The sequence below is a fragment of the Artemia franciscana genome, chromosome 17 (assembly GCF_032884065.1).
Source record: "Artemia franciscana chromosome 17, ASM3288406v1, whole genome shotgun sequence".
NCBI lineage: Eukaryota > Metazoa > Arthropoda > Branchiopoda > Anostraca > Artemiidae > Artemia > Artemia franciscana.
Window position 1 is genome coordinate 26,480,190 of NC_088879.1, and position 25,676 is coordinate 26,505,865.

Consider the following 25,676-nt stretch of genomic DNA (forward strand, 5'->3'; position numbering starts at 1 on the left):
TGTCTATATTCCATCAGGACTAACAGTTTTGTTGGTTTTCAGAACTTTGATGGCTGCTTCTCAGCAAAAGGGTGGGGGATGGGCTTGTGTTTGTAGTGACTACAGAGAAACTAGAAAGTACAATTGGGTCAGGGAGGATTGTTGAATTTAGTTTATTCTCAAATTACTCTTTCCATCTAGATTGAATTCCATATATGAATAGTATCTGGTTGCCATATTCATCAAGAGAGGGAGCTAACCCTGAGGACTTTCTTTTTAGCAAATTCTTTTACTTTTCTTCACAAGAAGAGTGGGTCACCTTTCTTGAAAGCAGTTCCTAATTATTCCAATTTTTCCTTAACATGCAGTGAGCCATACATATTGCTTCTTCTAAAGCATGTTTGAGTTGCTTGTATTGGCTATGCTTTCTCTGTCTTGCTCTTTATTGCAGAGTTGTGTGATCTCATCTGTGATCCAAAGCTTTTAGGCACATAGCATGAAGAAAGCAACATTGCTGGATTTTGCATGCAACTAGTTATGAGGTTGTCAATGTTATTCTTGTGCACAGCTAGTGGGGAGTTTGAAGTGAGCTCCAAGATCTTGTCATAAATAGGGTGGCTATGTATGCTGTTTGGGTTACTTAAGAGATCTACTTGTAATTTGGGGAGTTTCCTAGACAGCTTTGAAGTAACTACAAGTCTTATCCTAATGTTTATATATTAAGTCTACAAAATGCACTATTCACTTATTTTTCTCTAAAATATAAACAAAAGTTGAAATTCTACCCTGGGTGTTAAAAGAACTTTCCATACCACTGGGGGCTGGGAAATTCTGCAAGCAATTCTGAAAATTTAATAGACATAAATATTCTAAACCTTATAAAATAAGTCTTTGTTTATTAAGTATATATACCTAGTATTCAGTTTAGAACAGGGCATAAGCTCAACTCCTACCAAGTTTTGATATAAAATCAGTTTGATGAGTTAAATATTTAGTTTTTTCCATTGTAAAAGATGAACATACCACTGGATTTGCCTTTTTATGCCTTTTCTGAATTTATTAAATCAGTCTTCTGCAAATTTATTGAGTACTTAAAGGGACAATTAAAGTGACAGCATGTGATTAGAAAATGGTTGTACAACAGCACCTTAGAAGCTTTACCATTAGAAATTAATTGCATGGTACCATCAAAGGTCAAGACCCTCTAGAAGGAGAGGGAGTGGAGGTAGGTACTTCAAAATACTTTCCCAGGACACACTTTAGCATGTAGACCCATCCCTGAAAGTTTCATTTTCCTAACCTAACCCTTTTCCAAGATAGCAAAATGTCACTAAACTAGAATTTTACCACTATTTTAAAACAAACATAACTGCTGAGTTATCTCATCCCTAAAAGCATATTGCATCACCTTAGACCCCTTTTCTCCTAATGGTTAAACATACGGCCAACTCTATATATTCAAATCAAAATTTTAAATAGCATATGATAGTATCACCTTTTCTTTTTCTATTGCTTTATAGTGAATAGTAATTGATCACCTGGAAGAAAAATTCATGTTATTCTAAAAATTAGTGAGAATGTTTATTGTAAACATGATTGAAATTTGTCCATCAGGGGGAATGGGGTTTAAGGGAATTGCTGCATTTCTATTACTTGACAGAGAAAGCATTTATGATTGTTTTAAACCAGTTTTGTAAATTTGGTAATTTTTACAATTTGGTATTTTAGGTTATTCAAATGGCAAATAAAGAGGATCAAGGTGTCATTCCCAGGGCTCAAAATCAAAGGGAGAAACTAGTATATTTGGAGGGATCATACAGACATATTGAGTGATGTGTTCATATCTATATATATAAAAATAAGTTGTTTGTTTGTGTGTGTCTGTTGACTGGCATCATGTTTGTGTGTCAACTGATGTCATGTTTGTTGACTGATGTCATTATAAGGATTGAGCTGTATGTTGTCATGAAGTTGTTTGTCGACTGACATCATCTTTGTTGACTGACAGAATTACAGACCGGGACACCAGGACACAAGGAATATAAATGATGAACAGGACACTCAAAGAGAAATTACAGACTGGGACACCGGGACACAAATAACAACCAGGACACAGGGAATATAAATGACGACTGGGACACAGGGACACAACTACAACGGGGATGCTGGGGCACAGGGGGGATATATAAATGACAACCAGGACACAGGGAATGTTTGATTAGCAATCACCATCAACAAAGCTCAAGGGCAATCATTAGAATAATGAGGTATAGATCTGAATACAGATTGTTTTCCTCAAGAACAATTATAAGTTGAATGTTCGTGAGTTGGTAAACCTGACAATCTATTTATATGCACAGACAATTGGACAGCAAAGAATGTTGTATATTTGCAAGTTTTTCGTAGTTAAAAACTATATATATCTATCTATATTCACAGGTGGGACACAGGGACACAACTACAATGGCGTGCAACTAATATGGTGCAAAAAAAGCTAAAAAAAGAAAAAGCCTAAAAAGAAAAAACTTTAAAAAAAAGCAAAAAAATAAAAAAGGCAAAAAACTAAAAAGAAAAAAAAGCTAAAAAACAAAAAAGCTGCAAAACTAAAAAAAAGGAAACTAAAAAAGAAACTTTATCTATATATATATAAATAAGTTGTTTGTAGGCATGTTTGTTTTTGGGTTTGCGTATGATGTCATTATAAGTATAAAAGGCTTTGTATATGACATCATTATAAGATGACACTGCAGACCAGGACACTGGGACACAGGGAATATACAACTACAGTGGGGATGCCAGGGGGCACAAGGGGATATATAAATGACAATGGGGACACAGGGAATGTTCAATTTGCATCACCATCAACAAAGCTCAAGGGCGATCATTAGAACAATGAGGTATAGATCTGAATACAGATTTTCCCATGGACAATTATATATTGCATGTTGAGTTGGTAAACCTGACAATCTATTTATATCCACAGGCAATGGGACAGCAAAAAATGTTGTAGATTTGCAAGTTTTATGTAGTTAAAAACCTATATATATCTATCTATATTCAGAGGTGGGACACAGGGACACAACTACAATGGCATGTAACTAATATGAGACATAACAACTTACACGTGCTGGGGGTCTTGGGGGGGTTGCAAAGCACCCCCTCCAACTAGGTGTTGGGGTGGCGCACAGCGCCACCTGAACAGCTAGTTATACATAGGTAAGCAGAAGAAAAAGGTGCACTTTGCCATGCATCACTCATGTTTCAACCTGTGTAGTTGAAACAACATATCAAAATCAAGAAATACAAAGGCAAATGGGAAATATATTATTTGGGTTAGGCTATATATTTGCACAATAAAGGGGAGATGGGGGTAAAGTATAGTGGAATTGCTTTGAAAATTTGTTTGCTACATTTTTTTTCTGCATTATATGAAGTAAGCATTGTTTTCTTTGAGTTTCACTCTCTATAGTCTCAAGTCTAGGCTTATACCTACTACAATATATTCTCCGAGGCCAACCTGACTTTTATACATAATAATGATAGATGGTAATAAGCTTACCTACGCTATGGATGTCAGGTAATTGATTTTTTAACGATAATTTTGCAGGACCTGTGCAGCAGCAGCAGCAGCAGATTTCGGACCTTTCTTGACTGCAGATGTCACTTAGGTCCTCATTCAATGGTTCTAAATAAATCATCCTGGAAGGTTGAAAATACAAGGGAAGGCGGATTTGCCTCCCAAAGCTAAGATTGGTCAACAGTAATTAAACATTTCACTAATATTGTCTCGCCTTGATACACATCATTTAACAGGTTTAAGTAACACACTAGTTTAGGTAAACCCACCGGTACTCAGTCACTTTGTTCACTCTTCACACTATTTGACATTCAATCTACTATAACTACTTTATTATACCACCTAGAAATTTGATTTTTTCACATTTAAAATTGTCTCTGTTTTCTGAACAAGTAGGTCATTAATTTGAATAGTTTTACTTATACAGCGCTACCTGTTTTCGAATTTAGCAAAAGCTATCAGTTCAGCTAATACCGGGTCATATGTTTTTTCAATTGATAAAGATATTACGCAATAATACACAATCACAGTCAGAGCCTTGCTATTTCACGGTCAATTCCAAAAAACCTGTTTAGACATTCTCTGCTGAGATCTATGACTCAGGCTCTTGGTCTTGTTATTAGACAGTTTAATGGTTTGAGATTTGTTATTTTAAATGGGTTTTTCAGAGAGAAAATAGTGGATCCAGGATTTTCTTTGGGGGGGGGGGGTGCATAATAGGTTGCTTGGATAAACTTGCAAACAAAGAAATACCCACAATTTAAAAATAACATCGACAATTATGCATTGTAGGTAGGTAGTGGAAATGGTCTAAAGTACTAAAGAGTTTCGCCTTTATTTTAATGTTTTAGGATGAAAAGAGGAGGTGATATGTCATATAATGCAGGGCTTTAATTGGATGAAAATAGGCAGTAAAGTGGCCACCATTTCCTCACAAAAATTCAAAACTTAAATTAATAATTTTTGCACTTCTCATACAATTACTTTCTATTATACAAATCCCCTAAAAAACTACTAGGTTATGTTGTAAAAGCCACCCCTCTTGGCAAAAAAAAAGCAACACAAAAAACCAAAACAGACTGCCAAAAAAGTAATGATAGGCCTATCAATTTCTTTTTCTCAGTGCCAAGACTCAAAAACAAAATCTTTTGACAGTAAAAAGAACTAAATATTTTCCTTTTCAGTCCCATTGTGACAGCACAATCCTGAAATATCATTTTGACAGCCTAAAGAAGTTAGGATTTTAGATTTCTCCTCCTTGTTATTATGAAATGAAGATTTTCGCCTTGCAGTTGGCTTTTGCGGTAATAGGAACAGATTCTGTTGATAAACCTAAATTTAATTAAATACTTTTTGGCGGTATGTGACATTAGTAGAATCTAACAAAGACCACAAAAAGTGACTAAAATTTTGTTTCAAACTTTTTTTCAAAAAGAAACGGTCTTAATATTGAAAAATTTGTGAAAAACTCAACTATTAAAAATCAATTACAAAGGAAATTTACTTTCGTCCTGACCAAAACCAGAGCAAGCAGTCCCAACCACAAATTCAACACCATGTCATGGGGGTGCGCCCCTCGCCCTTATTGGATCCGCCCCTGTTCAGATTGTAAAATCTAGCTGTTATTTGAAGACTGGGCTGCTTTGAGGTGAAGATGCTTACATGAATGAATTTCAGATGCTTAAAACAAAATTAATATATCTTAAAACCATATAACATGTATATGAAAGGGATTGTCCCTCCCTCAACGCCCCGCTCTTTATGGTTAAACTTTGTATAAGAATTCTAGCAAATTCCCCTGTTGTAAAATTTCTCATGAGAAATTTACCCCCTAGAAACTTGCCTCACATGGGAAATTCTCCCCGTGAAAAATTTCACTAGCAGAAAATCTCCCTACTCAAAAAATGTATGTATACTTCCCTATAATAGACAACGTAGGCAAAAAGGCAAATTTTGTAACTTAGACCAATTCCCAGGAGGATCGGGGTATCTTGAAAGGTATAATTGTTTGGCTTTTCAACTATTCTGAACAGAATAATACTTCTATTACTAACAAATTACCGCAGCACCAAGCCGCCTTAGGTCGACACGGCTAAGCTCAGTCCTCTTCCATCCCAATCTATTCAAAGCTTCCCTCTTTACACTCTCCCAGAAAATTCCCATTTCATTTAAATATGTCTTTATGAAATCTCCCACCCCACCCGCAGATGACCAGCTTTCTGTTTAGCCCTAGACGGTCGGTCAAAAATAACAATCTTCGGTAATATGTCATCCTTCTTCCGCAAAGCGTGCCCTAGCCATCTTAATCTTTCATTACAGCCATAGAAAGCAGGATAATATTCTCGAAATTTTGATTGGACCATTCTTATAAAAAAAATTCTAGGGTTGGATTTCTTCCAGAATTTTTTTTTGCATAAGCTACGATTCCACCTCAAAATAGCCTACTCCTTTTGCATACTTATATTTGAAGAAATACCTGTTTTCACTTAAGTTATGACCCTTTTTAAGATCACGAGGGACCCCAATGTGTGGCAAATATTTTCGGGAAATCCCCCTCTCCCCAATGAAAAATTTCTCTCACAGAAATTTTCTCTATTGAAAATTTTATGAAGAACTTAAAGTCAAAAGTGATTGGAGATCTATGAGTCATGGAAGTAATTTCTGGGTGTAAATACTCCCCCCCCCCGAACAGAAAATAGAATCATTGTTTAAACACTTTCAGAAACGCTTAGGCTTATTAGCCTATTAGGAGCAACCCCCTATAAGGGAGCAATTTGGAGCAACCCCCCTCACGTAATATGCTAATATATGTTCGTTTTAAAATCTAATGTTGGTCCTTACTTCCTTTTGAAAAAATTGTTCTCCGTTCTCTCTTTCAAATTGTAAGTTTGACTTGCAATCGCTAAAATTTAATTAATTACTCAGACAACACTAAAATTAAAAAAGATTGTTTTCAGTTGCTAGCCAGCAAAACAAATGAATTTATAATGAGATATATAACTCAGTAGAATGAACGGGAATGACAACGAGCTATTGTTAATCTGTTTCATTTCAAGAGGTCTACGATCACTTAGATAAACTTGCGAACAAAGAAATACCCGCAATTTAAAGCGAACCTCGACAATTATGCGTCGTAGGTATTGGAAATGGTCTGAAGTGCTAAACGAGTTTCGCCTTTATTTTAATGTTTTAGGATGAACAGAGGAGGTGATATGTCATATAATGTAGATCTTTAATTGGATGAAAATAGGCAGTAAAGTGGCCACCATTTCCTCACAAAAATCCAAAACTTAAATTAATAATTTTTGTACTTCTCATGCATTTACTTTCTATTATACAAATCCCCTAAAAAACAACTAGGCTCTGTTGTAAAAGCCACCACACTTCACACGAAAGCAAACCCAAAAATCCAAAACAGACTGCCAAAAAAGTAATGATAGGCCTATCAATTTCTTTGCCTCAGTGCCATAGCAAGACTCGAAAACAAATTTTTGACAATAAAAAGAAGAAAATATTTTGCTTTTCAGTCCCGTTGGGACAGCACAATCCTGAAATATCATTTTGACAGCCTAAAGAAGTTAGGATTTTAAATTTCTCCTTGTTATTACGAAATGAAGATTTTTGCCTCGCAGTTGGGTTTTGCGGTAATACGCAAAACCCGCAAATTTAATTAAAGACTTTTTGAGGGTATACAACAATAGTGAAATCTAACAGAGACCATACAAAGTGATTAATATCTTGTTTCAAACTTCTTTGCAAAAAGAAACAGTCTTAATATTGACAAATTTATGAAAAACTCAACTATTAAAATTCAATTTAAAAAAAAAATCACTTTCGTCCAGATCCAAACTAGAGCAAGCAGTTCCAACCACAGATACAACACCATGGCATGGGGGTTGCACCCCCGTAACCTCCTTGGATCCGCCCCTGTTCAGATTGAAAGATATAGCTCTCATTTGAAGACTGAGCAGCTTTGAGGCGAGGAGGCTTACATGAATAAACTTCAGAAGTTTGACTTTCTCTCAGCTCCATTTTTTAAAACAGTAAAAAAAACTTTAACGTAAAGAGTGGGGTGTTGAGCAGGGAACAGCCCCTTTCATGTACGGAGTAATTTCTATTCGTTTTAAGTTTTAATGTCGCTCCTTACTTTCAGTTAAAAATAACTTATTTTTTATTTAATTTCTGAACGTTTTTGAATTAATGCATATTTTGGTTTTGGCTCTCCGCACATGAATAATTAGAACAAAATTTGCATATTAATTTATATTTTTGGCTAAATGATTTTCTCATAGTTTTGATTGGACTATTCTGAGAAGAAAGGAGCGGGGGAGTAGACCTAGTTACCCTCCAGTTTTTTGGTTACTTAAAAAGGCAACTAGAACTTTTAATTTTACGAACATTTTTATTAGTAAAAATACTCGTAACTTACGAATTAACTTACGAAACGAGCTTCTATATTCGTATACGTATATGAGGGGGTTCACCCACTCGTCAATACCTCTCTCTTTACACTAAAGCTTAAATTTTGTCCCAATTCCTTAAGAATGACCCCTGAATCACAAAGGCCGTAGAATAAATAGTTGATTACTTTAGCGTAAAGAGCAAGGTATTAGGAGAAAGTAAACCCCTCATGTGCGTAATAATTTTACATTTTAAGACATTAATTAATTTTACATTATTTTGAAGTAATTAATTTTACAATTTTACATTTACATTTACAATTTAACATAAACATTTTAAGTTTTAATGCTGGTCCTTACTTTCAGTTGAAACAACTTTTTCATATTTATTTTTTTCTTTTTTAATGCAAAAAATCCTTCATGGAAATTTTCTTCCACCATGAAAAATTACTCCAAGGTAAGTTCGCGTGGGAGGGAGCCTAGGTGTCCTCCGATATTTTTGGTCACTTAATACCGTTAGAATTTAATTTCCGTTAGAATGAGCCCTCTCGCAACATTCTAGGACTTCTGGGTCGATACGATCACCCCTGGGGAAAAAAAAAACAAAAAAAAAGAGAAACACGCGTCCGTGATCTGTCTTGTGGCAAAATATACAAAATTCCACATTTTGTAGGTAGGAGCTTGAAACTTCTTCTGTAGGATTTTCTGATACGCTAAATCTGATGGTTTGATTTTCGTTAAGATTCTATGACTTTTAAGTGGTACTTCCCCCTATTTTCTAAAATAAAGTAAATTTTCTCAAACTCGTAACTTTTGATGGGTAAGTCTAAACTTGATAAAACTTATGTATTTAAAATCAGCATTAAAATGCAATTCTTTTGATGTAACTATTGTTATAAAAATTCAGTTTTTTAGTTTCGGCTACTATTGACCCGGGTCACTCCTTACTACAGTTCGTTACCACGAACTGTTTGATTAGCCATGGTTTGACGTCAGCAATTATTCGATTTTAATTCATTGGATCTCTTGAATTCTCTTGAAATTTTTTCTTGAATTTACTGGTCATTTTGGGATACACATGAAAACAAGAGCTAAGAGCTCATATGGCACTTGTGACAAGGTCGGAAGAGCCAAGAGCTCATATGGCATGAGCTCTAGCAAAAGTCTAAGAATCAATAGATTGTTTTAAAAGGAAAATCAGAGGCTTAATGCCGGTTGGGATTTAAAATAAGAGCTCTGAGTCACGAGGTCCTAAATATCAAAATTCATTAAGATCCTATCACCTACTCGTACGTTAAAAATACCTCAATTTTTCTAATTTTTCCCCTCCCTTCAGCCTCCATATGGCCGAATCGGGGAATCAAGGAAATCAAATCAATTTGTACTGTTCCCTGACACGCCTACCAATTTTCATCGTCCTAGCATGTCCAGAAGCACCAAACTCGCCAAAGCACTGAACCCCACCACCTAACTCCCCCAAAGAGAGTGGATCCAGTCCGGTCACGTCAGTCACGTATCTACGACATTTATAAGCGTTTTCCAAGAATTCCGGTCTCCCCCCAATATCAACAGATTTGGTCAGGATTTGAAATAAGAGCTCTAGGACATGAGTTCCTTCTAAATATCAAATTTCACTAAGATCCAGTTAAAAATACCTCAATTTTTCTAATTTTTCCAAATTAATAACCCCCAGCTCCCCCAAAGAGAACGTATCCGTACCAATTATGTCAATCTCGTATCTATAACTTGTACATATTCTTTCCACCAAGTTTTATCCTGATCTCTCCGCTTTAACCGTTTTCCAAGATTTCCGCCCCCCCCCAATGACACTGGATCCGGTCGGGATATAAAATAAGAGATCTGAGTTTCAAGATCCTTCTAAATATGAAATTTCATTAAGATACGATCACTTTTTCGTAAGTTAAAAATACCTCATTTTTTCTAATATTTTAGAATTAAATCTCCCCCCCCCCAACTCCCTCAAAGAGAGCAGATCCGTCCCAGTTATATCAATCCCGTATTTAATACTTGTGCTTATTTTTCCCACCAAGTTTCATCCTGATCCCTCCACTCTAAGCATTTTCAAAGATTTTAGGTTCCGCCCCCCAACTTCCCCTTCCCCGGATCCGGTCAGAATGTGAAATAAGATCTCTGAGACATGATATCCTTCCAAATATAAAATTTCATTAAGATCCGATCACTCCTTCGTAAGTTAAAAATAATTCATTTTTCTAATTTTTCAGAATTAACCCTCCCCCCCCCCGCAGCTCCCCGAAAGAGAGTGGGCCTCTCTGATACGTCTGCCAAATTTCATCGTCCTAACTTACCTGGAAGTGCCTAAAGTAGAAAACCGCGACAGACCGACAGAATTTGCTATTGCTATATGTCACTTGGTTAATACAAAGTGCCATAAAAAATATAGGCTATCAATGATAGCAAGACCGAACCCAGGACTAGGTCCCCTCCCTCTCCCTCAAAAAAATGTTTATCCAACACAAAAAGATGTTTAAAGCATAAAACGTGTGAAATCCAACATTTTATGTATAAAACGTTTTATGGTCGGGTGGAGGGGGATACGTGGGAGGATCCTTCCAAGGGGTGGATTTATCACGGGGAAGCGCATTTCCAAAAAGGGGATGCTGGATTTTCCAGCTTTATTTGAAAAAAAAACATTTTTGGTTACTTTTTAAGTAACCAAAAAATTCGAGGGAAATTAGGCCACCTCCCCCGCCCCTTATTGATCAAAATTGTCCGATCAAAAGTTTGAAAACACAATTTAGCCATACAAAAATAATATGCAAATTTCGTTTTAATTATTCAGTTACGATGCGCCAAAATCAAAATCTACATTAATTCAAATGCGTTCAGAAATTAAATAAAAAAAGTTTGTTTCCGTGAAAGTAAGGAGCGGCATTAAAACTTAAAACGGATAGAAATGACTCCGTATATAAAAGGGGCTGTCCCCTCCTCAACGCCCCGCTCTTTATGCTAAAGTTTTCTATTGTTTTAAAAAGTACAACTGTGACAAAGAGTTAAATTTTAGCATAAGGAGTGGGGGCGTTGATGAGGAGACAGCCCCTTTCATATACTGGACCCATAAAGGAGGATGAAGGGATTAGACCTTCCTGCTCCCCCAAAAAAATTTCTCCAACACAAGAGACGTATTAAAAATACATTTGTTTTTTAAGGTTTCTTTTTGCAACCCCTCCCCCCAGCAAGCCTTAAATGGTATTAAAGTCAAAATAAACCAACCCAAGTTTTTTTTTTAAACTTTTAATAGACTTCTAAATTGCATTTTGAGATCCGATGACAGGTTATGGTTTTAAACCGACAAGACCGGAAAGATAACGAACAAAGTTTGTGCGTAATGTATCAAGAAATAATAAATATTAGGGTGGCATTTCGGGTTTGGTCAAAGCACCTGCTATTGAAAGTTGTGAGAGAATTAATAGTAGATCTGAAAACGCTTTGACTGTGTAATTGTTATGAATATGGGAAGCAATTAATTTTGGGTTTACTCCCAAAGCAATTAATTTACGTGCACGGAATACTTCGTACAGTCGAGAAAATACTAGGGAAATTATTGAAGAAAAATTATCGTTAATACAAGAAAGTTAGAGAGATCTGGAGTGCGTGTTGATGGGGGATTTTAATGCGAATACCGGTATGGAGGCTGAGATCTTAGATGTGTTGATCCCAGATTTAGGTGATTTTGTCCCAATTTGTTGTAGAATACCACGAAGTAACAAGGATGAAAAAACAAAAATAAATATATGGTGAAGAAAGCTCCTGGCGCTTTGTGGGGAACATGATCTGATGATTACTTGCCTTTCGGGACCAACTCCTAGTGTTGTAGATTATGCGCTAATTAAAACGCAATTTGTACCTGAATCAATTAATATGGGAACATTAGCTTTAGTTAGATCTGATCGTAGAGCTATTAAGCTTCAGCTGAAGGTTGGGCAGTTTCAGGACCGCGTCCCACGAGTAAGAAATTTCTACAATGTGGGGTTTAGAAAAGTAGGTTTAGAAAAACGAATTAGAAATTATTTAACAGATAAGATATTGAGGCATTTAAAAGAGAGCTCTTGGAATCGCAAGTAAAAAATAAGTTGAAAGCGTTAGAGGACAATGAAAAAGATGCACATGGTGTAATTATGCAGTTAAATGAAATAAATGAGCAGTTGTGTAGGGTCGTGTGGCCTGCCAAAAAAATATAAAAAAGAATGAGCCATATTTTGATTTGAATTGCAAGTTAATCAAATTAAAAAAAACTATTTTTTAGTAACTGAAAGTAAGGAGCCACATTAAAAGTTAAAACGAGCAGAAATTAGTCCGTGAATAACAGGGGCTGTTCCCTTCTCAACGCCCCGCTCTTTACGCTAAAGTTTGACTCTTTCTCTCAATTCTGCTTTATTAACAGTAAAAAACTTTAGCGTAAAGAGCGGGGCGTTGAGAAGGGAACAAACTAGTTTTTTATATTTAATTTCTGAACATTTTTGAATTAATGCATGTTTGATTTTGGCTCTCCGCACATAAATTATGAAAATGAAATTTGCATATTAATTCTTTTTTTGGCTAAATGGCTTTCTCTTAGTTTTGACCAGACAATTTTGAGAAATAAGGGGTGGGGGAGGAGGCCTAATTACCCTCCAATTTTTTGGCAACTACAACTTTTAATTTTTATCGAACATTTTTATTAGTAAAAAATATACGTAACTTAAGAATTAACTTGCATAATGAATTTTTATATTCTTATATTTTTATTCCGTATATGAGGGGGTTTATCCCTTCGTTAATACCTCACTCTTTACACTAAAGCTTAAATTTTGTCCCAACTCTTTAAGAATGACCCCTGAATCAGAAAGGCCGTAAAATAAATAGTTGAAATTACTAAAAATACTTTAGCGTAAAGAGCGAGGTATCTAGGAGGAGATGAACCCCTCATATATGTAATAATCTCTGTTCGTTTTAAGTTTTAATGCTATCCCTTACTTTCAGTTGAAAAAACTTCTTCATATTTATTTTTTCATTGATTTTTTATAATAATGCTAGAAAATCCTGCGCCCCCTTCATTGAATTTCTCTTCCCCTGTGACATATTCCTCCAAAGAAAGATCCTCTCGCATATCCCCCTCCCCTCAACCTCCCCCCAACCCAAAATAGTCCCCCTGAAAAACTGTACACTTCCCAATAACCATTACTGTGTATAAACACTGGTCAAAGTTTGTAACTTGCAGCCCCTCTCCTGGGGACTGAGGGGGAGTAAGTCATCCCAAAGACATATTTATTAAGGTTTTCGACTATGCTGATCGAATTGGCTATCTCAAAATTTTGATCCGTTGACTTTGGGGGAAAAATGAGCGTTGGAGGGGGCCTAGGTGCCATCCAATTTTTTTGGTCACTCAAGAAAGGCACTAGAACTTTTCATTTCCGTTAGAATGAGCCTTCTTGCGACATTTTAGGACCGCTTGGTCGATACGATGACCCCTGGAAAAAAAAACACGCACCCGTGATTCGTCTTCTGGCAAAAAATACAAAATTCCACATTTTTGTAGATAGGAGCTTGAAACTTCTATAGTAGGGTTTTCTGACACGCTGAATTTGATGGTGTCATTTTCGTGACACCACAATAATCCAAACTTAAATTAATAATTTTTGTACTTCTCATACATTTACTTTCTATTATATAAATCAACAGACTGATTTAAAAGAAAATCAGAGGCTTAATGCCGGTCAGGATTTAAAATAAGAGATCTGAGTCACGGTGTCCTTCTAAATATCAAAATTCTCTAAGATCCGATCACCAACTCATAAGTTATAAATACCTAATTTTTCTAATTTTTCCTCTCCCTTTAGCCCCCCAGATGGTCGAATCTGGGAAAACGACTATATCAAATCAATTTGTGCAGCTCCCTGACACGCCTACCAATTTTCATCGTCCTAGCTCGTACAGAAGCACTAAATCACTGAACCCCTCCCCCAACTCCCCCAAGGAGAGCGAATCCGGTACGGTTACGTCCAAATGCCCACACTTCTTTGTTTTTTCTCACTTAAGAAAAACAGAAAAACTTTTGTGCTGAAAGAAGTAGACCTAGTACTTTTTTTATAAGTAAAAAGTGATTGGAGATCAATCAACCATGGGGGTATTTTCCAGGGGTAAATACCCCCCTCCCCCGAACGAAAAATAGAATCCTCGTTTAAACACTTTCAGAAGCACTTAGGCCTATTTGCCTATTCATAATAAGAAAGCATTATGGAGCAACCTCCCTCACGTAATAGGCTAATTTATGTTCGTTTTAAATTATAATGTCGGTCCTTACATTCTTTTGAAAAATTTTGTTCGTCCTCTTTCAAATTTTAAGTTTAAATTATCAACGCTAAAATCAAATTAGTTACTCAGACAATAACATTAAAAAAGATTGTTTTCAGTTGCTAGCGAGCTAAACAAATGAATTTATAATTAACCCGATGAACAAAATTTCGACTGAAAATTAAGTTTGAAAGGTTTCCGTTCTAAAAGGATGAAAACGAAAAGATAAGAATCAATTTCCTTGTTTTGAAGTGTGTGTGTTTCGATAACAAAGTGGGTGATGTGAATGGCCAAGTTGGTATTTAAGAATTTAAAAGCTGGTACTGGTCCGGTTGTTGATGGTATACGAATAAAGTTATTTAAGAACCTTCTTATCATTTTTATGCTGATAATTGTTTGTCTTTGTAATTCTATATATAAAGTAATGCAACTCTGTCTTCACGTTACGGAGTAGCTAGTCCAGTGTGTACAGTAGAAAAGCGAAATGAGCGTTATATAACACGCCTAGGCAGTAATAGCACTTTGCTAAGTGTTTCCCGATAGTTTTTATGGCACTTGGTATTAACCAAGTCACTCATAGCGATCACAAATTCTGTCGGTCTGTCTGTCTGTCCCGGTTTTGCTACTTTAGGCACTTCCAGGTAAGCTAGGACGGTGAAATTTGGCAGGCATATCAGGGACCGGGCAAGATTAAATTAGAAATAGTTGTTTTCCCGATTTGACCAGCTGGCAAGGGGAGTGGGGGGCCGGTTAATTCGGAAAAAATAGAGAAATGAGGTATATTTAACTTACGAACGGGTGATGTGATCTTAATGAAATTTTATGTCTGGAAGGATATCGTGTCTCAGAGGTCTCATTTTAAATCCCGGCCAGATCCGGTAACATTGGAGGAAGTTGGAGGGAGACCTAAAATCTTGGAAAACGCTTAGATTATAGGGATTGAGATGAAACTTGGGGGGGGGATAAGAACAAGTCCTAGATACGGGATTAATCGGAACAGATCTGCTCTCTTTGGGGGAGTTTGGGGGGGGAGGGTTAATTCTAAAAAATTAGAAAAATTGAAGTATTTTTAACTTACGAAAGAGTGATCGTATCTTACTGAGATTTCGTATTTAGAAGGACCTCAAAACTCAGATCTCTTATTTTAAATCCCGACCGGATCCAGTATCATTAGGGGGGGAGGCGGAAATCTTTAATTATGGCCTTTAATGGCGCCTCTTCAATTATTTTCAATGGTATATCTTCGACCAATAACGTACCCTAAAAATTTTATTTACAACAATGTAACATGCAATAACATACATATATTGTAGCTTAATATAATGAAAATAATTTATATATAACAGTTTTAAAGAATCAAACAGTTCGTGGTAACGAACTGTAGTGAGGAGCAACCCGGCTCAATAGTAACCAAAACTCTATAAAACAGAATTTTGATACCAATAGTTACATCAAAAGAATCTCATTTGAATGCTGATTTTAAATATATAAGTTTCATCAAGTTTAGACTTACCCATCAAAAGTTACGACCCTGAGAAAATCTGCCCTATTTTAGAAAATAGGGTAAAACACCCCCTAAAAGTCATAGAATCTTAATGAAAATCACACCATCAGATTCAGCGTATCAGAGAACCCTATTGTACAAGTTCCAAGATCCTATCTACAAAAATGTGGAATTTGCATTTTTTGCCAGAAGACAAATCACGGATGCGTGTTTATTTGTTTGTTTATTTTTTTGTTTTTTTTTCCAGGGGTGATCGTATCGACCCAGTGGTCCTAGAATTTTGCAAGAGGGCTCATTCGAACGGAAATGAAAATTTCTAGTGCCCTTTTTAAGTGACCAAAAAAATCAGAGGGCACCTAGGCCCCCTCCCACCCTCATTCTCCCAAAGCAGTCGGATCAAAATTCTGAGATAGCCATTTTATTCAGCATAGTCAAAAAACCTTATAACTATGTCTTTTAGGACGACTTACTCCCCCACAGTCCCTGTGGGAGGGGCTGCAAGTTGCAAATTTTGACCAGTGTTTGCATATATTAATGGTTATTGGGAAATGTAGAGACGTTTTCAGGGGGATTTTTTGGTCGGGAGGGAGGGGGTTGAGAAGAGGGGACTATGTGGGGGAAATTTTCCATGGAGGAATTTGTCATGGGGGAAGAAGATTTCCATAAAGGGGGCGCAGCATTTTCTAGCATTATTTAAAAAAACAATGGGAAAATACATATGAAAAAGTTTTTTTTCAACTGGAAGTGTGGAGTAGCATTAAAACTTAAAACGAACAGAAAATATTACGGATCTAAGGGGTTCACCTCCTCCAAATACCTCACTCTTTACGCTAAAGGATTTTTAGTAATTTCAACTATTTATTCTACGGCCTTTGTGATTCAGGGGACAAAATTTAAGCTTTAATGCAAAGAATTATTGACGAGTGGGCGAACCTTCTCATATACGTAGTAAAAACATACGAACATAGAAGTTTGTTACGTACGCTAATTCGTAAGTTACGTATATCTTTTACTAATGAAAACGTTCGTAAAAACTAAAAGTTCTAGTTGCCTTTTTAAGTACCCAAAAAATTGGAGAGCAACTGGGCCTCCTTCCCCTCCTTTTTTCGCAAAATCATTCGATCAAAACTATGGGAAAGCCATTTAGCCAAATAAATAAATATGCAAATTTCGCTTTAATTATTCATCTGCGGAGAGCCGAAATCAAAACATGGATTAACTAAAAAACGTTCAGAAATTAAATTAAAAAAAAACAAGTTTTTTTAACTGAAAGTAAGGAGCGACATTAAAACTTAAAACGAACAGAAATTACCCCTTATATGAAAGGGGCTGCTTCTTCTTTAACGCCCTGCTCTTTACGCTAAAGTTTTTACTGTTTTCAAAAAGTAGAGTTAAAAGAAAGAGTCAAACTTTCGCGTAAAGAGCAGGGCGTTGAAGAAGGAGCAGCCCCTTTCATATACGGGGTAATTTCTGTTCGTTTTAAGTTTTAATGTCGCTCCTTACTTTCAGTTAAAAAAAACTTGTTTTTTTTTTTATTTAATAAATTTAAGACAATCTTCTGTTTTCAAACTTCGGTGGTCAATGGCAAATTTTTCGATGAAACGCTTGGACTGTAGATGGACTCTTGTTGGAACTCGTAGACTTGAAGATCTAGTGATGGCCTCGTGATCAACTTTATGAAAATGTAGTGTTCCACCGTGAACACTATAGCCTACGATGCGTCATCGAAATATAAGCTTTTCTAAAAATCAATAAGCAATTAAATCTAGGCTTCAAATCTAAGCAGTGTACTTGTCCAAAATGAGTTAAAATATCATTGGGTGAAAAATTCCTAATTTTATTTAGTGGCAGTTCTAGGCCTGGGGGCAGCTGCCTCCTCCCCCAGTTTTTCTGCCATTATATTCTTTTATTTTATGTTTTCTCTCTAATGGCAAATCTTACCCAGTTTAACTCCATTTTGTTACACTTCTCCGTCACGGTGAGGCGCCACTGATTTTGGGGGAGAAAATGGGGTGTGGTCTCTGTGCAATGCACACAACTTGTGCAGACTAAATCAGTCATTTTGTCAAAATATATGTCAAAAATTTTCATCTGTTTTCGTAGCAAATCTAGAGTCAAAAGTGTCTTCGTCAAAATCTTTTTGGGTCCACAGTTAACGAAAAAAAAAGCAAGCCTATAAGAATTATTGCCAAAAATAAAGTTTCATCGTGTTTAATTAAACCAATAAGGACAAATTGCTAAATTAAGCCTTAATTCAGACGTAACTAAAACAAAATAAAATGACAAATTTCGCTAAGACTTTAAAACAAAGTAGAGATATCTGTCGCAGGCTTACATCGAAAAATTCAGGCTTAAATTCTTAATGGTTGGATTTCCCCAAATTACTGGGACTATTGACTATTCTATCGCTGTAGCCTATATATTTTCAGCATTCCAATTTAATCGCTTACTATATCCCACTTTATTTAATAGTCTTTAGCCCAGAGAGTGTAATTAAATGTATATATTTTGCTTATTTTTGTTTATTTTGTATTATATTGATAAATATTGCATTTGTGAAAGTTTTGCTTGTTTAGAATATTCAGATTATTTTAGGACAAAAAAGATAATTACGCTCGCTATAGATTAAAATAAACGACAATTTATAGAATCAAATCATTTTTAGTATTTTAACATACCACACTACTCTATTTAATTTTGAAATAGACTAGACTTTAGCCCTGCATTCTTTTACTTTAACGAAATTCTTTACGCAGCAAAACCATAGTTTTTAGATCCCCTCTGTGCTAAAACCGGCAAAGGTGGATCGTACCTAATCATAGTCTCGTCGCAGTTAAACCATAAAGCAGGATTTGTAGTCATTCTCAGAATGTTTTTGTCTGTCAGAAGTTACTCTTTTTGAGGTAGTGAAAAAATTGAGAATTCTCTCTTTTGTCAAGGTCGCCCTCCCCCCATGTGTCGGTTCCGCAATACGTACTGTCAGGTCATTGTTTCGTTTTAAAAAGTTGCCCATGAACCTTACCCCTGGTATCCCATCTTTTGAAAATTTATGAGACAAACCCTTTTCTTTCGCTACCTGTCCCAAAGTGCTTCGTAATTGCTCCTTTGTAACTGGAAACCCGACTTTTTGGCAGTCCTTCGCCCAGGTTACAGCTTGTGCCTCAATATCTTCACCAAAAATAGGAGGAGGTCCTCGTTTTGGCTTTATCCATGGCTCCTCCCAGCCTTTCCCCTCTTTTTTAATTTGAACAGTTTCCTTGTTTGGCCTGTGCTAGCATTGATTTGCAAGATGAAGATCTGCATTATATTGTGAATATTTGGAAAATATACGTGAGGATATGCAAACTCGGTTTAGTGACCTACTCGGGATGGATATACCGATTTAGGTTTCAATTCCTTTCGAAGTTAATGTTGCCGAAATAGACATATCTTTGCATGAGCCCCTCAACGAAATACAAAGTGATGAAATAATGCATGCAAAATTCAAAGATGAAAAGTACAATATATGGAAAACAACCGACATTGCTACAAAGTACCCTTTGCTTTTCCTATGTCTTATCTTGTTGAAGCGTCATTTAGTCGTGTTTCTCAGATGTTATCAAAAGATCGCAATAGACTTGACATTGTGAAAAGGGGTGATCTTCGACTATCATTAAGGCTAATGGTCTTTTTTGTTCCCGCCCAATTTCTGAAACAGATTCTAAGAATCTTAATAACGCCACTGCTAGTATCTATTCGATAGCAAACTCGTTTATGAGACTTGACAAAAACATAAACAAGTGGGAGAAAAAAACAAAAGATGTTTGTTTAGCAAAAGCACGTTAGATTCTACGGAGATTAATTTAAATGAACAGGTTATGTAAAAGAAAATATACCCACTGCTGAGCTAAAAATAGTGTTTTCTTTTGCACATCAATTTAAAGGGTAATCCTATATTTTTTCGCTCAGAGATTTTGATTCGATGTGCATTGAATGCAAATGGTAGAACTTGTACGAAAAGTAGACAAATCTTTTATTTTCGAGATGGGTGTCTGTTTTGAAATGTAAAGCGTGAACCCTCCCAAACCTCAACCGAGACCGAGTCCGTTTGGAAATGAAAATTGTTTGACTATTGGGAGAACCCTTGGGTATTGAGAATTGCAAGCAGTTAGCCAGGTGGGTGAAACACCCACCTGGCTATTTTCTTTTAATCTTCAGTTCTCGAAGTCCACCAGTCCCCAAACTTAAACCTCGTCATGTTACTTCTGAATTCCTTTTTACAAATTGTGATGAAAATGAAATAAATGAAATAATTATGTGTATGAAATAACAATCCTGTGGAGTAGATGAAGTATCGTTAAAGCAACAAAAACAATTGTTATTTCTATTTTGACTCATCTGATTAATTTATCACTTGAAGAGGGAACTTTTCCAGAAAGACTTAAATTAGCCTGAGTGCTACCCCTTCACAAAGGGAAGTCAAAAAATGAACCGAGTAATTACCGATCCATTTCTATTTTACCTTTTTTTCGAAGATTTATGAGAAAGTAGTCCATGAAAGAATGTATGATTACCTCCAGGAGTAGAATCTTCTGTGCGATACCCAACTTGGCTTTCGCAAAGGACTTTCTACGGATATGCACCAGCTATCTGGAATTCAATCCCCTTGGAAATCCGGAACTCAAATAACCTTACTACCTTCAAGCGAGCAGTGAAGGGTCGTTCCAGAAATACTGTTTAGATTTGAATATCATGCGGTCCTCCTCTTTTCGATCTTTTCTTTTATTTTCTTTTTTTTTCTTTTCTTTCTCTTCGTCACTCCCCTTTTTTCTCTTTTTTTCTTTTTTGATAAATCCAGTTGATTCGTTGTTTCTGTTAGTTGATTGTTTAATTATTCTTTAGTTAAGTTTCTGCCCTAGTCAAGCACTTTTGTGCTTTCCTGGCAGATTATGTACATGTAATTATGTGTTTTTATTTAAATATATATGATTGAATTGAATTGAAGAATTCCTGCGAACAAAACTCTAGCACAGCTTGCATCAAACAATAAGTGCGTAATTGGTAATTTGATGTGTGTGTGTAGACTTGTTCCTGTGTTTGCGTACGTTTGTGTTTTTGTGCTCCTCAATCTCATCCTGCTAAATAACTAAGAAGACTAATCCGCCATTCCATCATAAATTTACTATGAAAAAGTAGCACATAAACAGAATTGATGGAAATAAAACTAATTTATTGGGAAGATAACAAGAGGAAAAGTTTGTGTAAAACGAAAAACTCAATGCATACCCGTACTAATGAACTTATTTTGGAAGAAATATAGCCTCTCAGGCGCATACGGGTTAAAGCACATAAAAAAGAATTTTTATTGAAATAGAAGAAAAGCGATAACAGTAAAAAGTTTGGGATTTCCCAAAACGAATTTAAAAACCCTTGTCCATCGTATCTGCCCCCATTAAAATACAACAACGAAAACAAACAGTCCGCACATGCAAAAGTAAACTACCCAAAGAAAAAGGATGAATGTTTGAGAGGTTTTTCACTCTCAGAAATCATATACCTCAGGTGGCTAGTACCAAGCATGGCAGAAGTGTGCCAAGCATAGCGGAACTGTGAGAACAGTACTAAGAGTGAATGATCTGTGCCAAGCATGACATAAGTATCCCAAGCATGGCAGATGTCTGCTAAGTCTGATACAAGATCGTGATTTCATAGCAATCTGGGAATGTACATTATACAATTAGGCTAGTGAGTTAAGTAATTGAAAATTAAAGAGCCATTTGAAACAGACGGACAGAAAATAAAATCCTTCAATGATCTAAATGTGAAACGGTCAAACATTACTGTCTATGCATAATTGACTGAAAATGAAGAGAAATAAAAATAAATAATTATACCAAACATAAAAGAAATGGGTACTGCTATATACAAATAATTAAATCCTAAACGATTAAAAATTAAAATGAGTGCTGAAGTTAAACCAAAAAGGACACAAATTACTGCCCATAGGAGTTCGACTAGAGTTCCGTTCTAACCGTAAACCAAAATAAAAAATTGTCGCTAAATAGAATCTGTAAACCTTAATTGTTGATGTTTCCTGTAATTAGTATATTAAACACTAAATAATTATACATTACACATTCAGTTCATTTTCAATATCTTTCCAGTCAACTTGATTTTTATAGTGGTTTTTTTTTGTCAGTATTTTGGAATTAATAAGATGAAAGCTATTTTCCTTGTAATAAGATTAGGGCATTAACGTTATTTTGTGTTAGGGCGAGATGCACAAGATTTCGGAAAGAAACTTAAAGACGCTTTAATTAAATACCAAAAATGAACGAATTGTACAGAAAACGTAATAATTGTAGGAAAAACTATAAAAATCACAAATACTAAGCCCAAGTAACATACAAGAAATTTATAAGAAAAAAACTAAAATTGTTTGTATTAAATGTATTTAATATACTTCAGACCAGATAAGAAACTTCATTATTTTTGGACATTGACGAAGAATGAGACAGAAATTTATGGAGGAAAAAATAATTTTCCTTGCCAATATTTTTTAACACATTTTTTTTTATCAAACACGAAGATTTATCTATTCCAAATCAGACCAAATTATTTCTTCAAAATCACTGTTTTCATGCATTGAGTTCCTGGTAAATTCACTGTTCTCCCTCGATCCCTTCTGTGCGTTTTTTTTCTTGCTGTTCACTTCAACTCGACTCAACCTTCTTTTTTTTCCTCTTTTTATTTCTTGAGACAAGCTTGAGTCCTTCGGTTGGTGGGCTGTTGTACATTTTACAGACACAGGTTCTCTGATTTCCATATTCCTTGCAACCCTTGAGTCTAAAATTTCAGGAAGTAAAGATTCATTCCAGAAGGCTTCAAGCTTCGGAAATATTTTTTCCCAGTAGTCTTTCGATCGGTGAACTGTAATTATTTCCCAATCCTCAATAGAGTTATAAACTATTAAGTGGCATACCATTTTATCCAGTATCTCGAGTTGGCCTTGTATCTGGGCGAAATACCTGTGATTTTTTTTTTAGCTGAAGACCTTCACTGGATAATTCAAGAAAAAATGCTTTAACTAAATTTTTTGACTGGGCCACATCATAAATGGTTTTGAACTCTGGTATATTATGCACCGTTTTTATCTCTATAGGTGTGCCATTAGGGAGCAGCCCATCTACAGATGCAGCAAGATACTGATACTGTGGATGCACACTGAGTCCTATTTGATCTCCCTTTACGACTTTTAAGTTGAATTTGTTTTCATATGCTTCTAGTGCCACTACTTCTAAATCTAAGCCCTTTTTCATTAGGGCAGAGCAGAATCTAGGTCCCAAGTTTCGAATTTGCTTAACAATTGGGGCAACTCTGGTGCTGTTTTTTCTGGTTGCAATTCTGTGGAAGTAACTACTAGTTATTCTCTTAGATCTTTCTTCAACCCAAGTGTCATTTTTGGATTGGCCCTTGGTACTGTTGAACAAACAGCTTATACTGGCAAAATCCAATTTTAAATTCTCGTCAGTATATTTTTGTATGGCCAAATTCATTTCATCAGAAGTCATGTCTGGCTTATTGCAATTTGGTCCATAGTCACGATTACCAAAGTTATAGTTTCTATTTTTTAACTTAGCAACGTGTTTTCCTCCAAGAGCACTATAATAACTGGTCAAATTACGTTTAGATATTACACGGAGTTTAGCCGTTTTATTACAATATTTTTTTGTTACGCTAGAAGGACTAAGCCCAAAAATATTTTTCCAAGCTAATTGATGCCATTTCGGACCTGAATTATAAGCAAGACTTGCTCCATGAACTCTTGCATGATATGAACCTCGTTTAGACCGGCTTATTTGCTTTCCTCCGATGAATTTAGCAACAACTGACATGTAGCTTTCAGCTAAGTTTGTAGTTGCGTCATTTCGAAGCTGCTCTGCTTTTCGACACACAATATCGACCTCTGTCATAACATCTTCAAACACGTGCAGGGGAAAATTATTCCACCGATCTTCTATTTTACTATTCACGGTCAATTCAGCAATCTTAGGACATCCATAATCACATTTTGTGTGGTTTCCGAAAACATGGTACGGACCTCTTTTTAACAAGATTTTCAATTCTTCTGCTGTTCCATTATTTTCAGAATTTATTTTTATCGCACCCCTTAAATTTTTTGTCAGTTGCTGGATAATTCCTCGGGGAAGACATTTTGTGTACAAACCTTTTTTATTTTTGCACAAATTATATAGATGGGCTGTATAGTTTTTTGTGACGTGATTTGCACATTCATGTTTCCGTATGTTGGAACCGTAGGAAACACTTTGTTTTAGCTTATAAAAAACACTGGAATCACCGTCACCGATAAACTCTAAAAACTGTAATCCGTGCATCTCCTCACTGGAACGAAAGCCTTCAACTAGAATATCTGTTTCCATGCTCCTTGAATTTCCGTTATAATTCAGAAAGCAGAAATGATCTTTGGGAATTACTTTGGCGTTTGCAGAAGAAAAACATATATAACAGTATTTATTTTTTATGCCAACATATAACAGTTTTTTCGTAAATGCATCTATGATAACTGCAACACATCCTTTGGCCGAATAATCGTGTCCTTTGCTACGCTTATTCCAGCCTCCATCACATATCACTTTTGTCCAGTATGAGTCCTCCTTATACCTATCATCATGAATGGCTGATTTTAAGGCCTCTCGTCCATTTTCTAGCAAAATTTCCGATAAACTATTCATCCAAGCATTACCAAGCTGCCTTTCAATACGGGAATAAACTATTCGTGACATTGGTTTCACTCCAAGCACCCCGAAGAATTCACACAGTGTAGAATACCCTCCTCCACTACCCATGGCTCCCCAAACAGCCTTCGAATTCAAGCAGCCTTTAAGACTTGATTTTTTTTCGGAAAAAGCAACCTGTGTCTGGTCCGTAAAACTTGAAAGATATTCTTTTACGCTTGTTGCTGGACATTCTGGTTCACCTTTAATCCTCTTTTCCCAGTTACACTTATTACACTTAACTTTCAGTTCAGTTTTCAGGCCTTTCTTTTCTAATTGCTTTATAATCAATTTTCCGTGATCGCAACTGATTTTGTGTCTGAATGCTGAAATTACTTCAGCAAGGAAATACCTTAGATTCACAATGCAGTTTCCATCTGGAATTCCAGATAAGTCTATCTCAGTATTCGTATCGGGGCAATCAACACCGTAAGAACCACCACCGTTTCCCAATTTATTTGAATCGTCTATGAGAGGATTTGCTGAAAATTCTTCTGAAATTTTCGATCCATTTGACAAATTATCTTTATCTTGTTCTCCAAGCAGCACCTTTCTAAAAAAAATGAAAAGAACCATAGAAAAACAAAACAGCGACCCGGCTCAATAGTAAACGAAAGTCTAAAAAACGAAATTTTGATACTAATAAATACGTCAAAAGAATCGGATTTTAATTAAATTTAGTCCTACCCATCAAAAGATAAGAGCCTGAGAAAATTTGTCTTATTTTGGAAAAAAGGGGGAAACACGCCCTAAAAGTCATAGAATTGTTTTGCCAGAAGACTGATCAAGGGTTCGTGTTTATTTGTTTTTTGTTTTCTTTTTCCCAGGGGTGATTGTATCGACCCATTGGTCCTAGGGTGTCGCAAGAGGGCTCATTTTAATGAAAATGAAAAGTTCCAGTGCCCTTTTTAAGCGACCAAAAATTGGAGGGCACCTAGGCCCCCTCCCACTTTCATTTTTTTTCTCAAAGTCAACAGATCAAAATTTTGAGATAGCCATTTTCTTAAGCATAGTCAAAAAACATAATAAGATGTCTTTGGGGACGACTTACTCCCCCATAATTCCCGGGGGAGGGGCTACAAGTTATAAACTTTGATCAGTGTTTACCTTGACCTGATGCCCACTTAATT

General features: G+C 35.9%; 1 protein-coding gene across 6 annotated transcripts in view; it reads right to left on the reverse strand.

The window, feature by feature from the left end:
• LOC136038075 (proton-coupled folate transporter-like) overlaps positions 1-25,676 on the reverse strand; it is a 75,430-nt gene that overhangs the window by 40,537 nt on the left and 9,217 nt on the right. For 3 of the 6 annotated variants that reach the window (XR_010620125.1, XM_065721071.1, XM_065721072.1), the window contains exon 1: positions 3,539-3,675. The gene's annotated coding sequence lies outside the window, so the exon portion shown is untranslated. Of the gene's footprint in view, positions 1-3,538; positions 3,955-25,676 lie in introns of those variants that run through there. The other 3 variants (XM_065721068.1, XM_065721070.1, XM_065721069.1) reach the window with 3 other exon arrangements.